A 22937-nucleotide genomic window follows, 5' to 3' on the forward strand; every position below is an offset into this window, starting at 1 on the left:
ATTAATTTGTGTGATTCATATGAACGTTTAGTACCATAATACAATAATTTGTTTTGAATGTATCTCAAGTTACAAAATAAATATATTTATTTATTTATATTCTCTTAAATTTAGCAAAATGACTTATTTTAACATTAATTAGATATTATGTGTTTTTTAAACTATATAATTGCAGTTATTTAATTCTTTTAATACATTATAATTTATCTTTGTGATCTACTTAAAATCATCAATAAGTTGTCTCTCATTTTTATCAATATATATGTTTAAGATTATTATTTATGACAGATTGAATCTTAATTAAATAGTTACATGTTGTGTACATTGACGACACATTTTATGTTTTTTTTATTTGTTTGTGTGTTAGTTGTTGAGTTATGACTCTAAATTAAAATCTCTTGAAGGTGTTTTGTGGTACAATATAATAATATAGATTTCGTATTAATTGCATACTAGACGATTTCAATTATAACATATCTTTTATTTTATTTCTGTTTTGATGTCAGTGTAATTGTTTTAGTTGGTTAAAAATCATATGAATGAACCTTTCCTCAAAGGTTGTTATAGTTGCAGTTGAAAATTTTCAAGTTACACTTTCATTATTATTTAAAACTTTTTAGCAACACATATTATCAAAGTTAAATGTGGCGTTTATTAATCTAGTTAAAATTCATGTTGTAAAATATTTCATAAATAGTTTTAACTGTATACATTAATAATATGATTATATAATTAATGTATTGCAATTGTTTTATTTGGAAATAATCTTTTTTTTTTATATATAGTTATAATGAAAGTGTGTTTTTTTTGTACATTACAACTAAATAATTTTGAATTTATTTACATATACACATTTGGTAGTAAATATAATATTGACAAATAGTTACAACATGCTTTTGATTTTTATATGTAATTGTATTTAAATTTTTCATTTTTAAATTTCATGTTTTTCAATAAATGACAAAGATTATATAACATAATTTATATTTAATTAAGAGTAAGATGGTTCAATGATTTGTTATTTACTTCTAAAATTATACTTGTGTTCATTCACAAAAATTCTTTCAGCTGAAACAAAAGAAAATCAGACTTAATTAATATAAGCATTTGCATTACATTTTATGACCCCTCCCCTGGTTGTAAATGACTGTACCAAACTCTCATCAGGGTGAAAATGATGTTGATAACAAATGATTTTTCTGTCTATAGTTGAGTAATACACAGGAGAGAAGGATGGGTTTGGTTTTTAATATGTTCAATAACATGGTCTTTAGTATGGTATACACAGTTTTTAAATAATATACAATATTAAGCTCAAAAATTAGTTTAATAACACCAAAATAAATTATTTTTAATTATTCTAACAGATTTGTAAGAAATACATTTTTCTTCAATATATATACATATATATATGTGTGTGTTATTGGCAATGTGAACCACAATATTAGCAACTAATATTATTGACCAAATAAACAATAATTAATTATATTCATATATCATATTAATATTACTATTACAAATATTTTGATGAAATAACAAATAAAATATCAAATATTAGCTTTTTATATAGGTTAGTCGAAAATATAAATGATTGCTCATAATATATTTTTGACTGATTTTATCAAGACACCTATTAATTTTATCATTCCGATATGGCCATATCCGTATAGAAAATGTATGATTCTTAAATAGGTTACGATAGCAAATAAAAACAAGTTTTTACAGCGTGTTTCAGAAATTTTGTAGTTTATTGTGAAATTTCATTTCATTGAATTTATTATAAATTACTTAAATTGTTTAACAATTATTATTATAATTATAATTGTTTTAAAATATTCATTATATGATAAGATTTAATAAAATTAATAATAGTATTAAACTTTTAAATACTATAAACTATTACAAAAAAAAAAAATGAGTGTGTGAGTTACACTCTGGGGAAGTAAAACTTCTTTCAAAAGTATTGGATTCGTTTAATCATAAGTGAGATAGGGAAGGAGTGAAAAAAAACACATAAAATACACACTGAACCATTCAAGCGATTTCTGTCGCAGTCATACACCCTTTCATTTTTTAGTGGCGTTTAATTTTACGTGACAATTTTTTTCTCCATCCATACCTCAAGAAAGAAGTTTTACTTCAAAAATATCGTAGTTTATTCGGTCAATATTATTAGTTGGTAAAAAAAAACATAGTAGTTCACATTGTCCGGGCAGGACCACATTGCCCGTAACATATATTAATATATACCCAAAAATTTATATTTTCAATTTGTTAGATTGAATTTATTCAGGATACTGATCTATTTCTAACTAAATTCTCATTTAAGCGCTGTATCATAGTTTAAGAATAAATAAACTTACCGGATCATCATCATCAATAATAAATTCTGCAGCAACATCTTCTAATACTTCATGTTTTATAAAGTTTTCAGATAATTCTTGTGAAATATCACTTATTTCTACCTCTTGGTTTGTAATAAGTCCTATTCCACCTTAAATACATATTGATATTTTATTATATGTGTACATTTAATGCATACTTATTAAATTATTACATAAATAAAATATTATACATGTTTGGTTTTAATGATATTATTTTATAGAATGAGGGTAGTATAAGATACATATAAATATAATATTGTATGAATATGTTTTCTTTACTAAAATATTGCTTTCTATTAATATAAATTATGTGCTTTTAAGATATGATAGCTTTACTTTGTCTTGAAAAGAACAATTACTTTTATCACTTTTGTGCATCGTGAATGATATGATTGATATATCGAGTACCATATGAGCACACTAACACCAGGTCGTTTGTGGTAGATTTCCAAGTTCTAACGAAAATCTGATGGCTGACTGATTATTTTCTTTTTGACAGGGTGTAGTACAGTAATCCCTCGTTGTCCGCGGGGGTTACCTTCCAGCAAGGTTATGGGGATATCAAAACTGTGGATAACTAGACCATAAACTAATGTAAAAAGGGAGGCTAGGTTTTATTTACATTGTATTAAATTTTAAAAATCACAATAAGGTTAATATTTTTTACAATTATGTATTTAATTAATCATTATTTTTACTATACCTGATTTAATAAGTAATTAATTTATTATCTATCATACAAACATTATTAATGATGAAAAAACCAATGAACAAATTAACGATATAAAAAAATAAAATAAGTCATTACGTAATGCTTATTTGTGCATACAGTACATATAAACATAGTTTTATAGTTATACCTAATGATATAACAACAATTATTTACAGTTTTCTAAAATAAATTATCTACAGAGTTCATATAATAACGATAAAATGTTATCGCCGACTCAATCATGGATAATGAGGGATTACTGTACTATAGTTTCTAATTAAAGATTGAAAAATGGCCTCACCCTAAGTATTTATATATTTATAATATACACCGAAAAAAAAAATATTTTGATTTAATTAGCCAAAAAACTTGACTTGTTAATTTACCAACCACGGAATAAAATTATTGAAATCTTTTACATATTAATGAATTTCATACAACACTATATACACATATTTAAATACTGATAAGAATAATCTTTCGAGACTAAATACTTGGTAATTAATATACAATATAAATTCAGAATTCAAATGAAAAGTATTGTTAACAATTTAGCCAAGTAAAAATTATTTCACAAAAGCAATAAAAAATATTTATAATCTTAAAAGTTGATGTCACTATACTTAAATAAAAGACATTTATCTAAGTAAAAAGAACATTTTTACTGGGGCCAAAATATAATTTGTTACCCTACTTATGATCTAAAAACAATCATCATAAGAAATATTTTTATGCTGAAAGGCGCAATTAAAATTGACAAAAGTGATAATTATTCTATATACTTTTTTCAATAAATAATAATTATGATCATATTAAGTAACATACAACTTACAAGTGTACAATATTGGAATTTATACGGTTGATAGTGTAAATATATTCTTAATATGTCAAGCTCTTTTTTACCAACCTGTTTTGGAACTAAATTTAAAATGTATTAAATCCTCTTTGCTGAATTAATTACACCAGAGAAAAATTAAGATATTCAAAATGAATCTTTAATTAGTTAATAGGTATATCACAAATCTATAATAATATTTAATTTATTAGGAACACTTACTATCAATAAATTGTGACCACATTTCTTCTTTGCCAGATAAAAGAATTGAATCTTTTACAAGATACATAAAATTATTATAAGACTTAACATCATTATTGTGTATAAAAAAGTCTCTTAAGACTTTCAAATTTGATGCTGGTTTCTCTAAATCATCCATACTCGTACTAGATTCTATAAGGTCTAGAGTTATGTTTTTCATCTTTCCACAAACTAAAATAATAATTATAATACTCATTATAAAAATTGAAATAGTGATTGTAAAAAATGTTAACAATTTAACAGATACCATGGATTATTTAAATAAAATAAGTTATTTGACAAACTGCATTTGATCTTTATAACTATAGAGAATCACTCAATATAACAAATAAAATATATAACTACATCTAAAACCAAATTTGGGAATACCTATTGCAGAATTAAATCCATTTTCTAAAAGCTTGTTAAAATCTTCAATTGGGCTAAATGCTGTAATCACACATTGTTTTGAAATGTCTACTTCTTCATCACAATCTAACTGTAAAATATTATCATCCTCAATTGGATATCTATAATACAAGAAAAATTAATATATTATTTTAATTTTGTATTCATATAATTCTCAGAATTGATATTATACACATACTTTTCATTAATTTCTTGTTGAAGTGAAAACAGTTTTATAATTTCATCTATAGGTTTCTTAGCCTTTTCCATAATTCTTTTAGGGGGGTTAAGTAAGATCTGAATATGCTCTGGAATTGTTTTGAGTAATATTTTATCTGGATTAAGAGCTTTTTGAGCAATACAATCATACACATATTGTAATTCAGGGTCATGTGTATTTTCAGGCATGAACAATCCATTTCTTAAATATCATCAATAAGTTCAATTAACTAATTAACTATAATTAAAAATTATTAAATTTACCCATCTTTATCTAAGTCCATTGCATTTATAAGGTTACAAACAGCGTTTTTTTCTTCATAATTTGGCTTAAATAATTTTAACGATGGAAGAGCAAACAAGTGCTCATCTTCAGCATATGGTAGATTAACACATACAAAATACTAAAACAATTATGTGCATCATTAAAAAAAAATTAATACAGACAAGCATTGAGTATGTATATATATATCATACAAATAAATAAATATTTATATAAATTATATACATATATAGAACAGTTAATGTAAATATCAATGCAAAATACAAAATTAATTATGATGCAATAACTAATATTTTATAATGCTAAACAAACAAACAATTAATTATGATATAATAAGAATAACTATAATTTAATTTCACATCAAAATATACATACATTTTCATTATCTTCTATTTGAGGAAACATCGCACTTATGGTCGGCAAACAATCATTTGAATAAACTTTTCTAATAATCATTAATTCTTCCCTTTTGACCATACCTTTGAAAATAGCATCGAATGCAACAATATCTTCCTACAATGAGTAAAATACATAATAAATATTTTAAATAATTTATTATAGTAAATTTGTAAATAATTAAGTTATATATAATATTAATTGGTAAACATCAAAACTATGATGAAAATGATAATTATTCATGTTTTTTTTCTAATTTTAAATGATCCTTCTTTTTGAAAACTATATATTATTCACTAACAATATATTTATATAAGAGTTATAATTTTTTCCTATTTTGGTACTTATATCAAGTAATGTATTCAAAATGAAGAGAAATTAAATAATTTTTTTCAAACTCTATGCATTATTTTAAAATAAGAAAATTACATTTAAATATTAATATCCATGATTTTTACTTGTGTCAGTAGTGTTTTCAAAGTATACACCGTTACTTATTTACCATTTGATTAATTAGTGTACCTACTCTGTAAAGCAATCTTTATATTTTAAGTCATATGATATATGGCATATTTTAAAATACAACTGAAATTTATCATTGAATATAAAATTAAAATTAAAAATATCCAGTTTGATTCACGATAAATTAAGTTACAACAAAAACCCATTAATAATAATAATAAAATTATTTGTTTGAACAAATTTTCAAAAAGTACTCCGCACTTCAAATTGTGCTCGAAAAATGACCATTAATATAAAAAATGACCTAAAAGTTTGTAAAATTATGTAAAAACCAAAAATGATAAAAACGCCTGAAAATGAAAAAAATAAAATAGTTTATAACTCTGAATCAAAGGTACATAAAACAAATTGTTAACTAAGATAGCTTTTAGATTATGTTGGTTAAACGCATAAATGAATAAAAATATTAGTCATAGTTGATCATCGTTCAAAACAGTGATTATTGTGGTTTTTTAAGATAAAATGTTCAAGTTACTACCACCACAGATTAATAAGAATTGCCAATAGATTGCAAATGTTATCAAATTAAATGTGAAATCTGACTTGTGAAATAGTTGTTAATATTTAAGAGGTAAAATAAATATAGTATAAGGTTGTTCAACAAAAAACAATATTTTTGTAAGGTTTACACATGATTTATAAATGTATTACTGAATATAAGAGCTTTGCAGAAGTTATTCAAGCGAGCGGCTTTTTGAAAGGTTGAATCTTATTAGTTTTGTGCTTATAAAATCACAAACATTCAACTTAATTTCAACTTTATCTTATACAGAGTGATTTTTCTATCATGAACCATCACTCATTATTTCAAAAAGTATCAATGTTTTTGAAAATATTTTTTTACAAAGTTTCATGTTGTTAAAAAACGTTTTTATTAAAAAATTATGTGTTTTAATATTTTTTATCCTTATAATTTTTTAAGTTTTTTACTTTTTTGAAAGACAACCTAGAGTTTTAATTTCATGTTCCAAAGCAGAATATTTTTCTAAGTATTTTGATACATAAAAATCGAATTTTGGACGAGTAGTTTATGAGTTATAAGTATTTAAAGTTTAGATTGGCAGAGTGAAGTGGTACGGGATTACCCCTCAAAATGTTTGTCCACTACTCCGCTTGTCAAAACTTAAAATACTTATAACTCATAAACTACTCGTCCAAAATTCGATTTTTACTTATCAAGATACTTAGAAAAATATTCTGCTTTGGAATATGAAATTAAACTCTAGGTTGTCATTCAAAAAAGTAAAAACTTAAAAAATTATAAGGATAAAAAATATTAAAAAACATAATTTTTTAATAAAAACGTTGTTTTTTTAACAACATGAAACTTTGAAAAAAATATTTTCAAAAATATTGATACTTTTTGAAATAATGAGTGGTTCATGATAAAAAAATCACCCTGTATTCAAAAATGAGCATATTTGCTCTAGAGTTTTTATAACAAAACACTATTATTTAGAATGTATACAATAAATACTCTATGTTATTTTCTTACAACAATCCTCCATTAAAAATTATATTATTATAATTAAAAAGTAAATAATAACCAACAATATTTCAATTTACTTTGTGCGGCTTAAAAATATATGCTCCTCCATCTATTAAAAAAGATCTTTGTATATTTTTAGCTTTTGTAAATCCTAATACTTGTAAGCACCTTGGACCAGATTTATAACTATACGCTTGAACATCTAAATCTATAAAAAAAATTATAAGTTTAAATATATAACTAAAAATTGACTGTAAATTTATCGTGTTTGTGATGTACTTACCAGAGACTGGTATAATTGAATCACCAAAGCTAAATCCATTTATTATATTCTCACGATCAACTTCTATTCGTTCACCATTTTCGATATAAGAATATGAAGTATGCTTATTCATTGCTGTAATTGAATCTGGTGTATCATAGTTCCTACATAATAACCACTTAAAGCTTTTAGTAGTTTCATCTATCTGTTATATTTAAAAATTTAAATAATTATGTTATTTAAGTAAATTGCCGTTTAAGATAATATAAATTAATAAAATTAAATATGTTTACACATAAATTAATTAATAAATACCTTTTTAAAGCCGCTAACATTTATGCTAAAAGGTCAAAGGAACATTCCAAGCTCTTGGAGTAACTTCTTTTTGTTTATAATGACTAATTTCAGGTAGTACTGAATCAAAATTAACAGTAATTGCCTGTGAATAATTACAAACATGGTTAGAATTTTTTCTTGTTAATCTGATTATAATATCAACATTTAAATGAGTAACTAAGAAAAGTCATCACAATTTTTAATTGTATAGATATTTTCTGGGCTTAAATAAAACCAAGGCAATTTTATATACATTATGTATCACAGATAAATCACATTTATGTATACAAATTTTATATGTTGATACATATCTAGTTCTTTTAGCTTATACAGTAAAATGAATAATAAATCAGTGGCGCAACTAACTTAATTTATATGTGAGACAACAAACAATTATTTGACCAACCCGTCCACACATTTATTGATGAAATACTCCAGTTGTTGACTCCATATTGCATTTTTAATATTAAGTACTTCAAGACAATATAAAGCCATATGCCACAAAATGTGTTATAATAAATAAATAAATAACAATGTTTAATAATGTAGTTTTGAATACCTAAATCATAATTAATATGTATCTACTTGTAACAACTATAGCAATATTGTAATGAATGATACATATTAGTCAATAGCAAACAAATTAGCAAATCATGGTATATCAGACATTCAGTTATTTTCTGAATCATAATCAAGACCAATAAGATATATATTTTATATACATGAATTTAAAGAATAATTATATGATGTGTAAAACACAATTTGCACATAACATAATATTATTGTAATACCTTAGTTATTTTGATAAAATTTTTTAATACAGGATTGAGTAAAAAATCTTCGCAGTCTTTACCTCTGAAATCATAAAATTTATTTTAAACTGTATATTATAATACACCACAGTGGCGGCGTGAACATTGTTCGTTCATGAGACCAAAACAGTTTTAGGGACCACCCACCCCAGAAAATTTTTGGATAAAATAATTTTGTTTTTGTTTACTGTAATTAACTTAATAAATTAGCGACCTTAATTAGAGAGGAAAGAAATATGAATTATTATTGAAGCTTTTATTGTTTTGCGTCTCCTTACTTGCTACTCCAGAATAATCAGTGGTAGCTACAGCCTACAGCATTGATTAAATATACTTAATATAGTATATTAAATCAATGGATTCAGTATCTCTATACTGTCTAGTTATACGGAATTCTAAAATAAACAAGTTGTTATCGTAGATATAGATAAGCAGCCAAGAAGATTTAGAATAGACTCGGTATAAATATTGACAGCGTACCTTGCTTACTTACTATATAGTTATTACCCATCTATTAATATGTTTAATTATAAATTGTTACTTTATATTTGTTTTTACGAGTACATTTATAATAATGTTAATATTATAATCGTACGTCCGTCCGTAGGTATAATGTGTAGCAACACGATATCAACCTACGACCACCCACCCACCCACCTAAAAAGTCATGAGACCCGAGTCTCATAGAACCCTTGTCACGCCGCCACTGATACACCATGTATTCATAGTACCTGTATGTTATCAGAGGCAATATTATAAATTATAAATAATTGTCGATTCATATTAGGAATCTAAAAAGTGCATCGTTGGATTTTATTGGAGTACAAGAAAAAAAATAAATATTATTTGATTACAAAAACTTGTATAAAAAAGCTATTTACAAATTTTAAACAACATAATCAACAATGATATTCATAAATTAGTCAAAATATTTAGAAAAATTTGTTTTGTATAGAAACTAATAATTATGTAATACCAAAATGTTTTGTGGCATTACAATTAATATTTGTAGAATTATGACTTAATAACTAAAATAGTAAGTGAAAAAAATTTTGTTTTTCTTTTAAATTTTATCAAAAAATTAAAAATACTGAGAATGAATATTTTTGATATTTTTTTAGGAAACTGTGAAACACACTTATAAAATAGCTTATATTACGTTTTTAAGCCTTTTAGATAGTTAAATGCATAATGCTATGAATTTTAAGCAACAAAATAATCAAAATTTTTGTCATTTTTAAGAATAACTACTAACAGTTATAAAAAAATATGATTCTTTTATTTATAAAAAGAATGTCTTCATATAATATGTCATATAGAATAAAAATCAAACTTTAAATGTTAAACAGCTCAATAAGAGTCAACATGTTTACCAAGTTTTGAAAATTAAAATATATAAATCTCTGTTATTCATTACTAAATTACATTAAAAAAAATTTTAAAAATATTGTTAAAATACTCCCAATTTTTTTAAAAGTACAAACCAATTGTCTGCCAGAAAACAATTAGAATATGAAGATTGATACACTTTTTAACTCTAATAGTTTAATAGAAAAAAAAAATGTTGTATTTGTTGAAAATAATAATAAAATAAAAATAAAAAAGGCGGAATTTATAAAATAATAATAATTATTTCATGTTTAAAATCAACTTACATTATGGTTAAATTAATATATTGTGTTTTTATACAGCTTGCAATTATATCAATTTTATCAAATGAGATATCAGTTGCAAGATTTGAAAACATAACAATCTGAAGGTCTTGGAATATTTTGTCTCTAGAAAATTAAAAACTATTATGTAATATTAACATTTTAACAATTAGAATAATAAGTAGATAAATAATAAATTATCACTATAACTTATCACCACTACTCTTTTTACTTTTTATTAATGATATTACCATGAATTAAAACATTCTAAATTTCTATTACTTGCAGACGATCTCAAATTATTTAATACAATTCGCTGTCAGAATGATATTATACTGCTTCAAAATGATTTAAATTCATTTCAAAAATGGTGTGATGTAAATGGTATGTCTCTAAATATAGAAAAATGTGCAACTATTTCTTTTTCCTTAAAAAAAGAACCAATCACCTCTGATTATAAATTAAAAAATATTAAAATCTCACGAGTTAATGAAATTAATGATCTTGGAGTTACGTTTGACTCAAAACTTAATTTCAAACTACATACTAATAATATTATTAAAAAATCATCCAAACTAGGATTTATCAAGCGCACTTGTAAAGACTTCCACGATGCTCATGCTCTTAAATTGCTATATTTCTCATTAATACGCTCTCAACTGGAATATGCAAATTTGATTTGGCATACTAACTCTATAACCCAAAATAAAGACCTCTCTCAAATTCAAAATAATTTTTTAAGATTTTTAAGCTTTCAATGTCACATTTATAGAGCTCCTCATTCTGATTATAATATTATAAATAGGCTTATCTCTATATTACCACTTGAAAAAAGATTTACACAACTAAATTTAAAATTCCTTTATAAATTATTACACAATATTATAGTTTGTCCAGAACTTGTCGAACGCTTATGTTTCAAAATAAATCCCCTAAACTCTAGACAAAAACAACTTTTCTATCCACCAAACATTTCATCCAAATATATATGTCATTCTCTCCTTCTAATACTCTAATGGCTATAGGAAACTCCATACATAATATAGATTTATTTCACTGTTCACTTAATGATCTCTCTTCATATATTCATTAATTTTCAACTCTTATGTCTTTTTTTTCTATTTATTTTATATTATACATTAATTTATTCAGTTTACACATAACTTGATTTATATTTATGTATTTTTTTTTCTCTCTTATTTTTCCCCAAAGTAGCTACTAATGTAACTTATATATTTTAACTCTTACATATTTATTTAAAATGTAATTGGAATTTATTTCCGTAACAAACAAACAATAAACCACCCCCTTAGGACGTCCGTAAAGTTGGCCCCCCTACTTTGCCCAATCCGATCCAAACTTGTGCCAACATTTTGCAACTTATTTGCAACTATTTGCAACACAAATTTGGAAATTTGCAACTCCGTACTTTCACCGCAATCAACGATTTACTTTTTTTTGGGGGGGGGGGCAACTTCACCTAGCCCCCTTACTTTGCCCGATCCACTCCGAACCTGTGCCAATATTTTGCAACTTATTTGCAACTATTTGCAACACAATTTCGGAAATTCGCAACTCCATACCTACTTTAACAACTGAATATTTTTGTGACAAGGACTGGCTAGTAAACATTTCCAAAAATAAACACAATTTTTTCAATACCTATCATGTAGTTAAATTTATTATTATAGAAGTTCCTATTGACTTAACTAAGATTTGAATAAGAGTTTTATTTTGAACCATTAATTAATGTTTAAATAAAAACACAGAACATTTATGATAGGTAAGACAACCCATAATAATAATTATTAGTTTTGATATTTTTGAGGAATGAACAATATTTTGTTGGTGTTTTATTGTTGAATCTTACTGATAATTGTTATTTATTTACAACATAAATGTTTTAATTGTAATACATAAATAAAAATATACACATTTGTATTTTATTTATATATATTTATTTTATTATATAATAGGTAATATATTTCAAAAATAGTAAAATTATTAAAAACGTTTACTTTCTAGAAAAATAATAAATAGTAAAAATATTTTGCGAATTCAGAATTTGCGAGTCCACTTTCAGAATCTGCGAGTATGTTCTTATGGCTTTTAACTGTTTTTTAAATTATATTACGGTTTCTAATGTTTATTTTTTAAGTTTTGTTTAGTTTTTTAACGTTATTTCAAATTTTAAATTGGTTACTTCATTTCAATGTTGCTTTAAAATTTCCAAATGGTTGTTGTATTTTTAACCTTTTTTCGCGTTTATCAACGTTTTTTATTTTTAAACTTCTTAACTTTAAAGTTTTATCATTTTTACCTTTTTTAAAACTTTTTTATCCTGTGTTTTAGAACCAGTTTTTTAATGTTATGTTATATTCAAAATTGCTTATTTTATTTTGCGTTTATTAACATTATTTTTTGATTTCTAGGTTTTACCTTTTTTTTACGATTAAAATTTTATTTGTGAATTGAGCTAATACCTTAATACAGATAATTATTTAAATGGTTTTTTCACGTATCTATTTATAGCTCCACATATTTTTGACTAGTTTAGCACTTTTTTTTCATTAGTTTTTTTCAATTTAAAGTGGAATTGTTATAAACAAATATAATTCATTTTTATATTTTTATATTTATAAGTAAGTTAGGTTAATCATTATTCAAATTTGATTAATTTATCAAATATACTGTGTATATGTGAAAACAATGTTGTTAACAAATATTGCACAGTTCACAATAACAAAAAATAGTAGGTGTGTTCAGTGGCGCCCCGACAGGTTAGCAAGGAATGCAACTGCATGTGTTCTCGAGGGGTGTGGCTCTGTACTACTGTAGGTTTTACAGGGAAATTAAAAAAAATTATAACATAAACTATAGTCTACGAGTATACTAATTGATTTCTTTGAATTACAGTGAATAATAAGTGAAAATATTTGTTATAAATAAAAAATTAAGTGGTTGGGTGGCTAACTTTTTTTAACTGCATGTGCTCTTAAAATACCTCTGTGCGCCACTGGGTGTGTTGCTGAAATGGTGAGTAAATTTAAATTATTGTCTTTAAATTCAATGTATTATAATTTATGATTTACTGTATGTGATTTTTCAAACTAAATTTCATACATTAGATCTACGTTTAAGCTTGAAATTTAACCACTGTGAAAAAGTATAAGTAAACTATGGATTTGTATTTGTCAAAAATATTCTCAATAATAATTTTAATTCAATTCACTTACGACTTACATCCTACTATCTACCATATTAATATTAACCCACCATATTATTTTTGTTTCTAAGCAGTTGAACACAGAAAAATAATTTATAATCAGTGCTCGACTTGACAAAATTAAAGTAGTGGGACTCTGTTAACTTTTAAAAAAAGAGCGTCCCCACCACTTGTTAAACGTTACAAAGCCGTGGGGGCGTAGACCCCACACCCCCTAATACACCTCTTTAAATCATAAAGGAAATATTTATGAATAATTAAATTTTAAAAAAAAAAGCGGGTAAGTCGTGGATGTCACTCTGCTGTACTGTAGGTTACTGTAATGGATGGGATTAAATTTGAATGCAATGATAGGTATCATTGTATACGAAAAACGATTCTGAACGGAGATGATTTGTCAGTCTAGGATATATTATATTTAAATATTGTCATATATTCTATTTTGAAACAAATATTTTTTTTTTTCAATTAAGACGCATTTTGCATAAGGCATGGTTAATCAATTAGTGTAGTTATCATGTAGTTATCATAATTCATAATACTTTATATTATCATAGATATACGAATACCTGGTTTGAGGAGAAATCGTTATCATTACGCGATTTCATAAAAATTTAAAACTCAAACGCTCAAAACATTTTTCCTATAATGACGCTTCAAATTTTCTGTATAGCTATTTGAAGCAAAACTTATGGAAAACTTGGTGTTAAATTTTATAAACCTTAGATATAAATACAAACAATATAATGAATTTTGAACTACAAAATAATTTGCAAATATTCATGGTTTTTACGAATTTTTGTCAATATTTGAAATTCAAATGCTAATAAAAATTTAATTTGAATTTCCGGTGGACATTTTTTTTGTGATAAAGATTGAAAAATTTGTAAGGAATCTTGTATTAAATTTTCAAATCTTAGGTATAAAAGGAAATTTTTTTATGAATTTCTAGAATAAAATAATCTACGATTTTTCGTGATTTTTACGTATGTTGTCAAAATTAAAATTTGAATGCATGTAAAAAAAAAAAATGTGGCTATATATTTCTTTTATTTTTCAACTGCTATTGCAAAACTATATTATGAGCCTTGTATTAAATTCTCAAATCTTAGAATTAAAAATAAAAACTTTTATGAATTTCTATCTAAGATAATTTGAACATTGTCGTATTTTTTATGTATTTAATCAAATTTTGAACTGTAAATTCTTATAAAAAAAATTTGTGACTATATATTTCTTTTATTTTACAAATGCTATTGTAAAACTATTTTAGGAGCCTTTTATTAAATTTTCAAATCTTAGGTATAAAAGGAAAATTTTTTATGAATTTTTAGGATAAAATAATTTACGAATTTTTGTGATTTTTACGTATGTTATCAAAATTAAAATTTTAAGACATGTAAAAAAAAATTGTGGCTATACTTTTATTTTATTTTTCAACTGCTATTGTAAAAATATGTTAGGAGCCTTGTATTAAATTTTCAAATCTTAGAATTCAAAAGAAACTTTTTATGAATTTCGATCTAAGATAATTTGAAAATTGCCGTAATTTTTACGTATTAAGTCAATATTTAAACTTCAAATGCTAATAAAAAAAATCGTGCCTATGTATTTTTATAATTTTTTAATCACTATAAAAATAACCTATGAGGAACTTTGTATTAAATTTTCAAGTATTTTGATAGGGCCAAAAAGTTTTTATCGACTCTTCAAAAAAAAATTTTCAGACAAATTGAAAATTTCAGTCGTCTATAAATATCTTAAAAAAAGTCAAAATATTTTGAAAATTAAATCATGTAAAGAAAATGCCAATCCTAATAACTGGTAAAATTTTCAAGTATCTAGGACTTATACTTTTTGAATAATAACAAATATTTAAAATCGTTTCAGGATAAATCGTTATCGGTACGCTATTTTGTAAAAATTTAAAATTTAAAAGCACTTAAAATTTGTCCTATAATGATGCTTCGAGTTGTCTCTAAAACTACTTTAAAGGAAAACTTATGGAAAACTTAGTGTTGTATTTTTAATCCTTAGTTATAAACGCAAAAATTTTTATGATTTTTCAACTTCAAAATTACTTGCAAATTTTCGCGTTTTCGACAGATTTCGTAAAATTTTGAACTATAAACGCTTATTAAAAAAAATCGTGACTTACGATTCTTAATTTTTTTTAGCTAAAATAAGAGCAAATCGTAAGGAACCTTGTATTAAATTTTCAAGTTTTTTTGGTCGTCCGACATTTTTTTACTGACACTTCAAAAAAAAATTCTCAAAAAAATCGAAAATTTCAGTGGTCTATAAATAACTCAAAAAAAGTCGAGTTCAAAAATTTTTGAAAATTAAACTATATATAGATATCACTAACATTAACATTTGGTGAAAATTTCAAGTATTTACAGTGATTAGTTTTTGAATAACAACCATATAAAAATATCGATTTGGTCGAAAACGGGTTTTGCGTAAAAATTTCTGTTTTTCTGTCATTTTTTTTTTTGTTTTTCTCGATTTTTTTGAAAACTGTTGGAAAATGTTTACTTTTGACCTCTATAATGCACCAAGAATCTTCACTTTTACATCGGAAACCATCCCCAAATTTTGAAATCGAAGCATTATTTTGACTAGTTATGCTGTACACAGACACACACAAAAAAAAAAAAACACACATCGTTGTAAAATCAATACATTCATCACTTTGTTCAGGTTCAGAATCTAAAATTATGTAAATATTATATTGTATATTATATTTTTAACTTATAAAATAAAATATAACAAACTCATAAACAATTGAAACAATACAAAAAAAAATACCATTTATTTAGGTTTATTTATTATATATGTTATCACTTATCACGTACATTTTGATAAAAATTAAAAATTCAGAATGATGGCAATGATGGCATGATTTAGCGTCACATGCGTTCCCCTTAAAAATAAAAGTAGGGGTACGCTGAAATTTCTGAATAATTAGTTGTGGTACTCCGTCCCCCTGCGCCCCCCCCCCCCAAGGCGCAGCAATGCTTATAATTAATAAAATTATTATTACTATTTAGTATTTTATATCGTATTTATTGAATGCTGTATACCTAATCTAGTTAAAAGTTGATACAATAATGCGATATGCATTGTTGTTCATATTAATTATTGATTGTCGCTGTAAACATCTATTAATAAAATAAAGGGATTTATTTAAACTAAACATACAGTGAAACCTCCTTTAACGGACACCTCTCAATAGCGGACATCTCCAAATAACGGACGGAATTTTGGGAACGGTGAAATGTGTACTCACTGTATTTCCCCTCTTAATAGCGGACACCTCCAAATAGCGGACGACGTTTAAGCGACCGAGAGTGTCCGGTATTTAGAGGTTTCACTGTATTATATTGGATTTAATTTTAATAATAGATATGCGATATTATTGTGTTAAATATTTTTGTAATTCATATGAATTTTATTTTTAATCGTATTGAATAATACTGGTTTATACTTTATTTGTCTATAGTCAGTGAGACAGACAACACCATTTCGACAAAAATTGTTTGAATGATATTACGAGTATACCTATAATACAATTATTATTATTATTAATGAACGTGGTTTTTTTTAATTAATTTTGCTTTTTTACGTTTTGTGCATAAAAGTGCCTACTTTTATTTAAGTTTTAAACGTTAATTATCAAAAATGGAGATGAACAAGGTAAATTGATTATTAATTATTTTAAATAACACAGTGATATTGGTATGAACTTACAGATATTATTTTAAATAGGCACCAATAAACTAACAATATAATCTATAAATTAAATAGTCGTAACTGTATGTCACTGATTTTTTTTATAAAAAAGTCAAAATATATAATAATTATTAATAATTAGGTATCTAAGTATGAAATATTATAGTAGTGAGTGGGCACATGTGGTGCACATTTTGTAAAAATATATATTGATGGGAGAGTGGTCACCTTCATTTAAAATGTTATCATTATAGACAAAAAATGTGAAATCAGGCTTCATGCTTTAATGTATGTTTTGGATGAATCATTTTTTGATATTTTAATTTATAATAATTAACTAATCAAATTTAAATACCGTTTAAAAGTGGTTACAAGAAAACATTATAATGTTATTTTTTTTAGATATAATACAAGGAAGTATTTTTAACAAAATATTGTTCATTCCTCAAAAATATCAAAACTAATAATTATTATTATGGGTTGTCTTACCTATCATAAATGTTCTGTGTTTTTAATTAAACATCAATTAATGGTTCAAAATAAAACTCTTATTAAAATCTTAGTTAAGTCAATAGGAACTTCTATAATAATAAATTTAACTACATAATCAGAGGCGTGCTCAGGATTTTTATATGGTGGGGGGGGGGGGGGGGTTCACTTAATATTTTTTAATAGATCTATTTAATAATATAAAATTTCGGTATTATACATAATATCATATATTTATTATAGATAATACACATTACACACAGTCACACAGACAATAACATAACATATTATAGATATATATTATTATAGATATATTATAGATATAATATATTTATATATAGATACCTATCAGTGCCGAATGCCGATTATTACGAGGACCAAGCGCATGGAATAATGAAATTAAATGTTGTAACAATACTTACTCTTATCACAATACTACGCCGATTATTCAATGTTGCCAAATTAGAATAGTTTTAAATTTTATTATATTATTGAAAAAAAAAATTTTAATATTTCCTTCTATTGACCACTATTGTTTATAGTATATTAGTATTACACAATATATATATTACCATGGGGGGGGGGTTCAAATCCTATGAACCCCCCCCCCCCCCCCACTTGAGCACGCCTCTGTACATAATAGGTATTGAAAAAATTGTGTTTATTTTTGGAAATGTTTACTAGCCAGTCCTTGTCACAAAAATATTCAGTTGTTAAAGTATGGAGTTGCAAATTTCCGAAATTGTGTTGCAAATAAGTTGCAAAATGTTGGCACAGATTCGGAGTGGATCGGGCAAAGTAGGGGAGCTAGCCCCCCGACACAAAAATGTTTGTAGCTGTTAAAGTATGAAGTTGCAAATGTCCGAAATTGTGTTGCAAATAGTTGCAAATAAGTTGCAAAATATTGGCACAGGTTCGGAGCGGATCGGGCAAAGTAGGGGGGCTAGCCCCCCGACACAAAAATGTTTGTAGCTGTTAAAGTATGGAGTTGCAAATTTCCGAAATTGTGTTGCAAATAAGTTTCAAAATATTGGCACAGGTTCGGAGCGGATCGGACAAAGTAGGGAGGCTAGGTGAAGTTGACCCCACCCAAAAGTAAATCGTTGATTGCGGTGAAAGTATGGAGTTGCAAATTTCCAAATTTGTGTTGTAAATAGTTGCAAATAAGTTGCAAAATGTTGGCACAAGTATTGATCGGATTGGGCAAAGTAGGGGGGCCAACTTCACGGACGTCCCCTTAGGTCCAAAAAAAAAAAGTGATATTATTGATGAATTAATTATCCATGTACACAAACATAAATACATAATAATAATATGTCATAATATACAGTTTGAGTAAACATTATAATTTACCAACAACGAAAATAAGATAACGAAATTATGGGTACCGTACTGCCGTGTACAGTATAATATATGTATTTACATATTATGTAATGAAGTAGGTAATGTACCCAAATATTTTTAAGTTACTTCAAATATTAACAACTATGTATACCAGTTTCTTCTGCCAGTCTGCCATTAATGAACCTACGCAACTCTACTTCTGAGGCATGTTTAATTTAAATAATAGTATTAATGATTATAATTTATAATCAACTTAATTTTTAACCTATTAACTAGGAAAATTGGTAGTTTTAAAATGAAGGTTTTTGTGTTGGTTATTTTACTCACTTTGCCGTAGGGAATCGCGGGAAAAAAGTCCCGTAAAAAAAATTCCCGGTAAAAAAAGTTCTGGTAAAAAAGTCCCACACTAGGAAAAAAAAGTCCCGAGGTAAAACGTCCCAACTTTAATATAGATTTGATTTTAACTGATACCCTTTATTTCATTATTTGTGTACCTAATGATTGGCAGTCGAACACTCGAACACATATACTGATAATCGTATCGATATAATTGAATATTGATATAATAATAAATATAATAGTAATTGAACAATTTTATCATAGTTATATACATATTGGCTATAATGTAGTATTATTATTTTTATTATACCACACATACATACATATTATGTATCATTACCCATATCTTTTGATCTTATATTTGGTAAACTGAAAAATTCCCTAATGCCAAACAGGTATAAGAAACTGTTGCCAGTCTGTTGGATTACATCGAAAGAGCACCTACACGTTTATACGTTTGTTTTCATCTAGTTTGATTTTTTTGGCATTTAAAAATGGAATTAATTAATTCGAACAAAAAATACCCTCAGGTTGCGTACTTGGGATTTTTGTTTAATTTCCACAAAGAATGTTCTATACTTTTATTCGTTGGAGGTGTTCGAAAAATAGCTCTATGAAGTATCCGTGTTTTTTAAAAACTAGTTTAAACATAAATAATCCAATTTTTATCTCAGTAAATAATGTGCATCAAGGAAATGAACATTTTATTTCTGCGACAAAAATAAAAATTTTAATTGTGGAAAAAGCTAAATTAACAAGTGATTCGCCAGCTCAAATTTTCGCGAAAGTAGTATCTAACATTCCCCAAAGTGTACTCGCTGAATTGCCAAGAGAGGAATATCTAAAAAGAACAATTCGAAACCACAGGGCATTCAATGACCCACCTAAACCTACTAGTGCAAAAGAACTAATTATTGAAGGTAAATAAAAAGATAATATAATAATAAAATAATAAAATAACCTAGGTACCAGTGACGCAAATAGATCAAGCCCTAAGAAGTTTTTTTTTTAATTATAATATGTTAGTATAGTGTATACATTAGTACAAGTACATATTTTTAAAGATACCTGTATTTCTTCTCTCTTCAGTTCTGACTTAATAAGTATCTAGTTAAGTATATTATACATAGAACACGTCGTACATAACATAAGTACCAATTAATATTATAATATTACAAATTTATAAAAAAACCGATTTATTTCATTAACAATAATAATAATAATAATGTGTAATTAAATTATAACTATACAATTATTTAGAACTACTATCTATAGACCTATAGTATAGTATAGTCTATTATTATTAATATTGTTTATAAGGCATATCCCCCTATTTGCGCCACTACTAGGTGCTCTTCAGGTGATAATTTTATCAAAAACATATAGGTATATTTTATTCACTATAGGAGAGTATCGAGAATATGGAAATGAACGATTTTTGCTGTATTACAATAGCCCAAATTCCAATAATAGAATTTTAATGTTTGTCACTGATAATTATTTGTCGTTATTTTCCAAATCTGATACCTGGTTTGTCGACGGAAATTTTGGCCTCGCGCCTGAATTTTTCAAGCAATTGTACGTCATTCGTGTACAAGTAAATTCTGTAATTGTCACAGCAGTATATTGCATTCTGCAGAAAAAAAATCAATCTACATATGAAGAGATATTTAGAGTTATATTAAAAGAATGTGAGACTCGTGATTTATACCCAGATCCGTTATATTTACATTTAGATTTTGAAATAGCTGTCATAAATGCTGCAAAAAATATTTTTGGATCCCATATTACAATTAATGGATGTTTTTATCACTTGTGTCAATCGACACATAGGAAAATTCAAAAACTTGGTTTATCAGAAATTTATAAAAAAGATGGTAATTTTCGAAAATTTTGCGGTAGCTTGATGGATTAGCTTTCCTACCACAGGATAAAGTACTGGACGGAATGGCATGTTTAAAAGAAATAATGCCACCTGATGCTGAAGACCTATTAACTTATTTCGATTCATATTATGTAAATGGTTCCTATAGTCGTGTAGGTTCAGCTTCTACCTTACATTTTAGAAAAATTCCACCTATATTTTCACCTTCAACGTGGAATGTACATAATACGACATTAGTAGGTGGACATCGAACCAATAATATGACTGAAGGATGGAATAACCGTTTTGCAAAACTCTGTGGACATATAAGCATCCGACGATATGGAAATTAATTCGAAAAATAAAAATGGAAATTTCTGCAGATGATGCGAAGTTAGCTCTAAATGCTATAGGAGATTCAAGAACTATTAGAAAACTAGGACAAACTCGGACAATAGAAACACGTCTAAAAAACTTATGTATACAAATACAAGCGGACAAAATCAGTGTGTTAGATTTTTTAACAGCCGTAAGTCACAATATCAGAAAGAGGTGCGATTAGTATATTGTGTACCTATTGTACTATTATAATAATTTTATATTTATGTATTTTATATTTATTTATATATTATTGACTATTGTATATGTTATTTCATTATAACATTTTATCATTATACCGATTAGGTATTATATCGATACGATTATCAGTATGTTTTCGACGGCCAATCATTTAGGTGCACAAATAAAAGGTATCATTTAAAATCAAGTCTATTATTATTAAAGGTGGAACGTTTTACGTCGGGACTTTTTTTTCCTAGTGTGCGACTTTTTTTACCGGGACTTTTTTTTCCGTTTACCGCCGTAGGATAGTGCATGTTTTGTAATACAAAGTTATACATTTAAAAACTACAATAAAGTGTAATTCCATGATTGTGTTGAATTTTCAAGGCAATGGTCAAATTGTTTTTAAATTTAAATTTATATTATATTTAGTCATTGAACATGACGTGTCTATATACATGGAACGAGTCTGTAACACGATTAATTTGTTGGCAACATTATATATTTATAACTGTATGGTCAGTTGCCGTATGGCCTTATTATGGGTGTTAAAAGTGTTTACACTTTATAGTCATACTAGCCCTCCGTGCTAGCTGGGGGAGACCCCCAGACCCCCTTGGTCGGTGAAAAGTGGGTACCGATGGTGGACACAGAGTCGTTACAATTAATAAAGTCACGGCCGTACTCGTCGGTCAATACTATAGACGTATAAAATGTTTTATATGTCTATATAGACAATAAAAAAAAATCAATATTGATCAATACTCAAAAGTCGTAGTAGGTGATAACGATTTCGTGGAATTATCGTTTCGAAAGCGGCAAATTTGAA

General features: G+C 25.9%; 2 pseudogenes; one reads left to right on the forward strand and one right to left on the reverse strand.

Annotated features, from left to right (window-relative positions):
• The window catches only part of LOC149059932 (uncharacterized), a 166060-nt pseudogene extending 143951 nt beyond the window's left edge, over positions 1-22109 (forward strand).
• LOC149059934 (DNA repair protein Ku80-like) lies at positions 895-12182 on the reverse strand (annotated as a pseudogene).
• Positions 22110-22937: the final 828 nt, after the last annotated feature.

Source organism: Diuraphis noxia, unplaced genomic scaffold (genome assembly GCF_037042655.1).
Source record: "Diuraphis noxia isolate RWA-SAM2 unplaced genomic scaffold, SU_Dnox_SAM2 contig0001, whole genome shotgun sequence".
NCBI lineage: Eukaryota > Metazoa > Arthropoda > Insecta > Hemiptera > Aphididae > Diuraphis > Diuraphis noxia.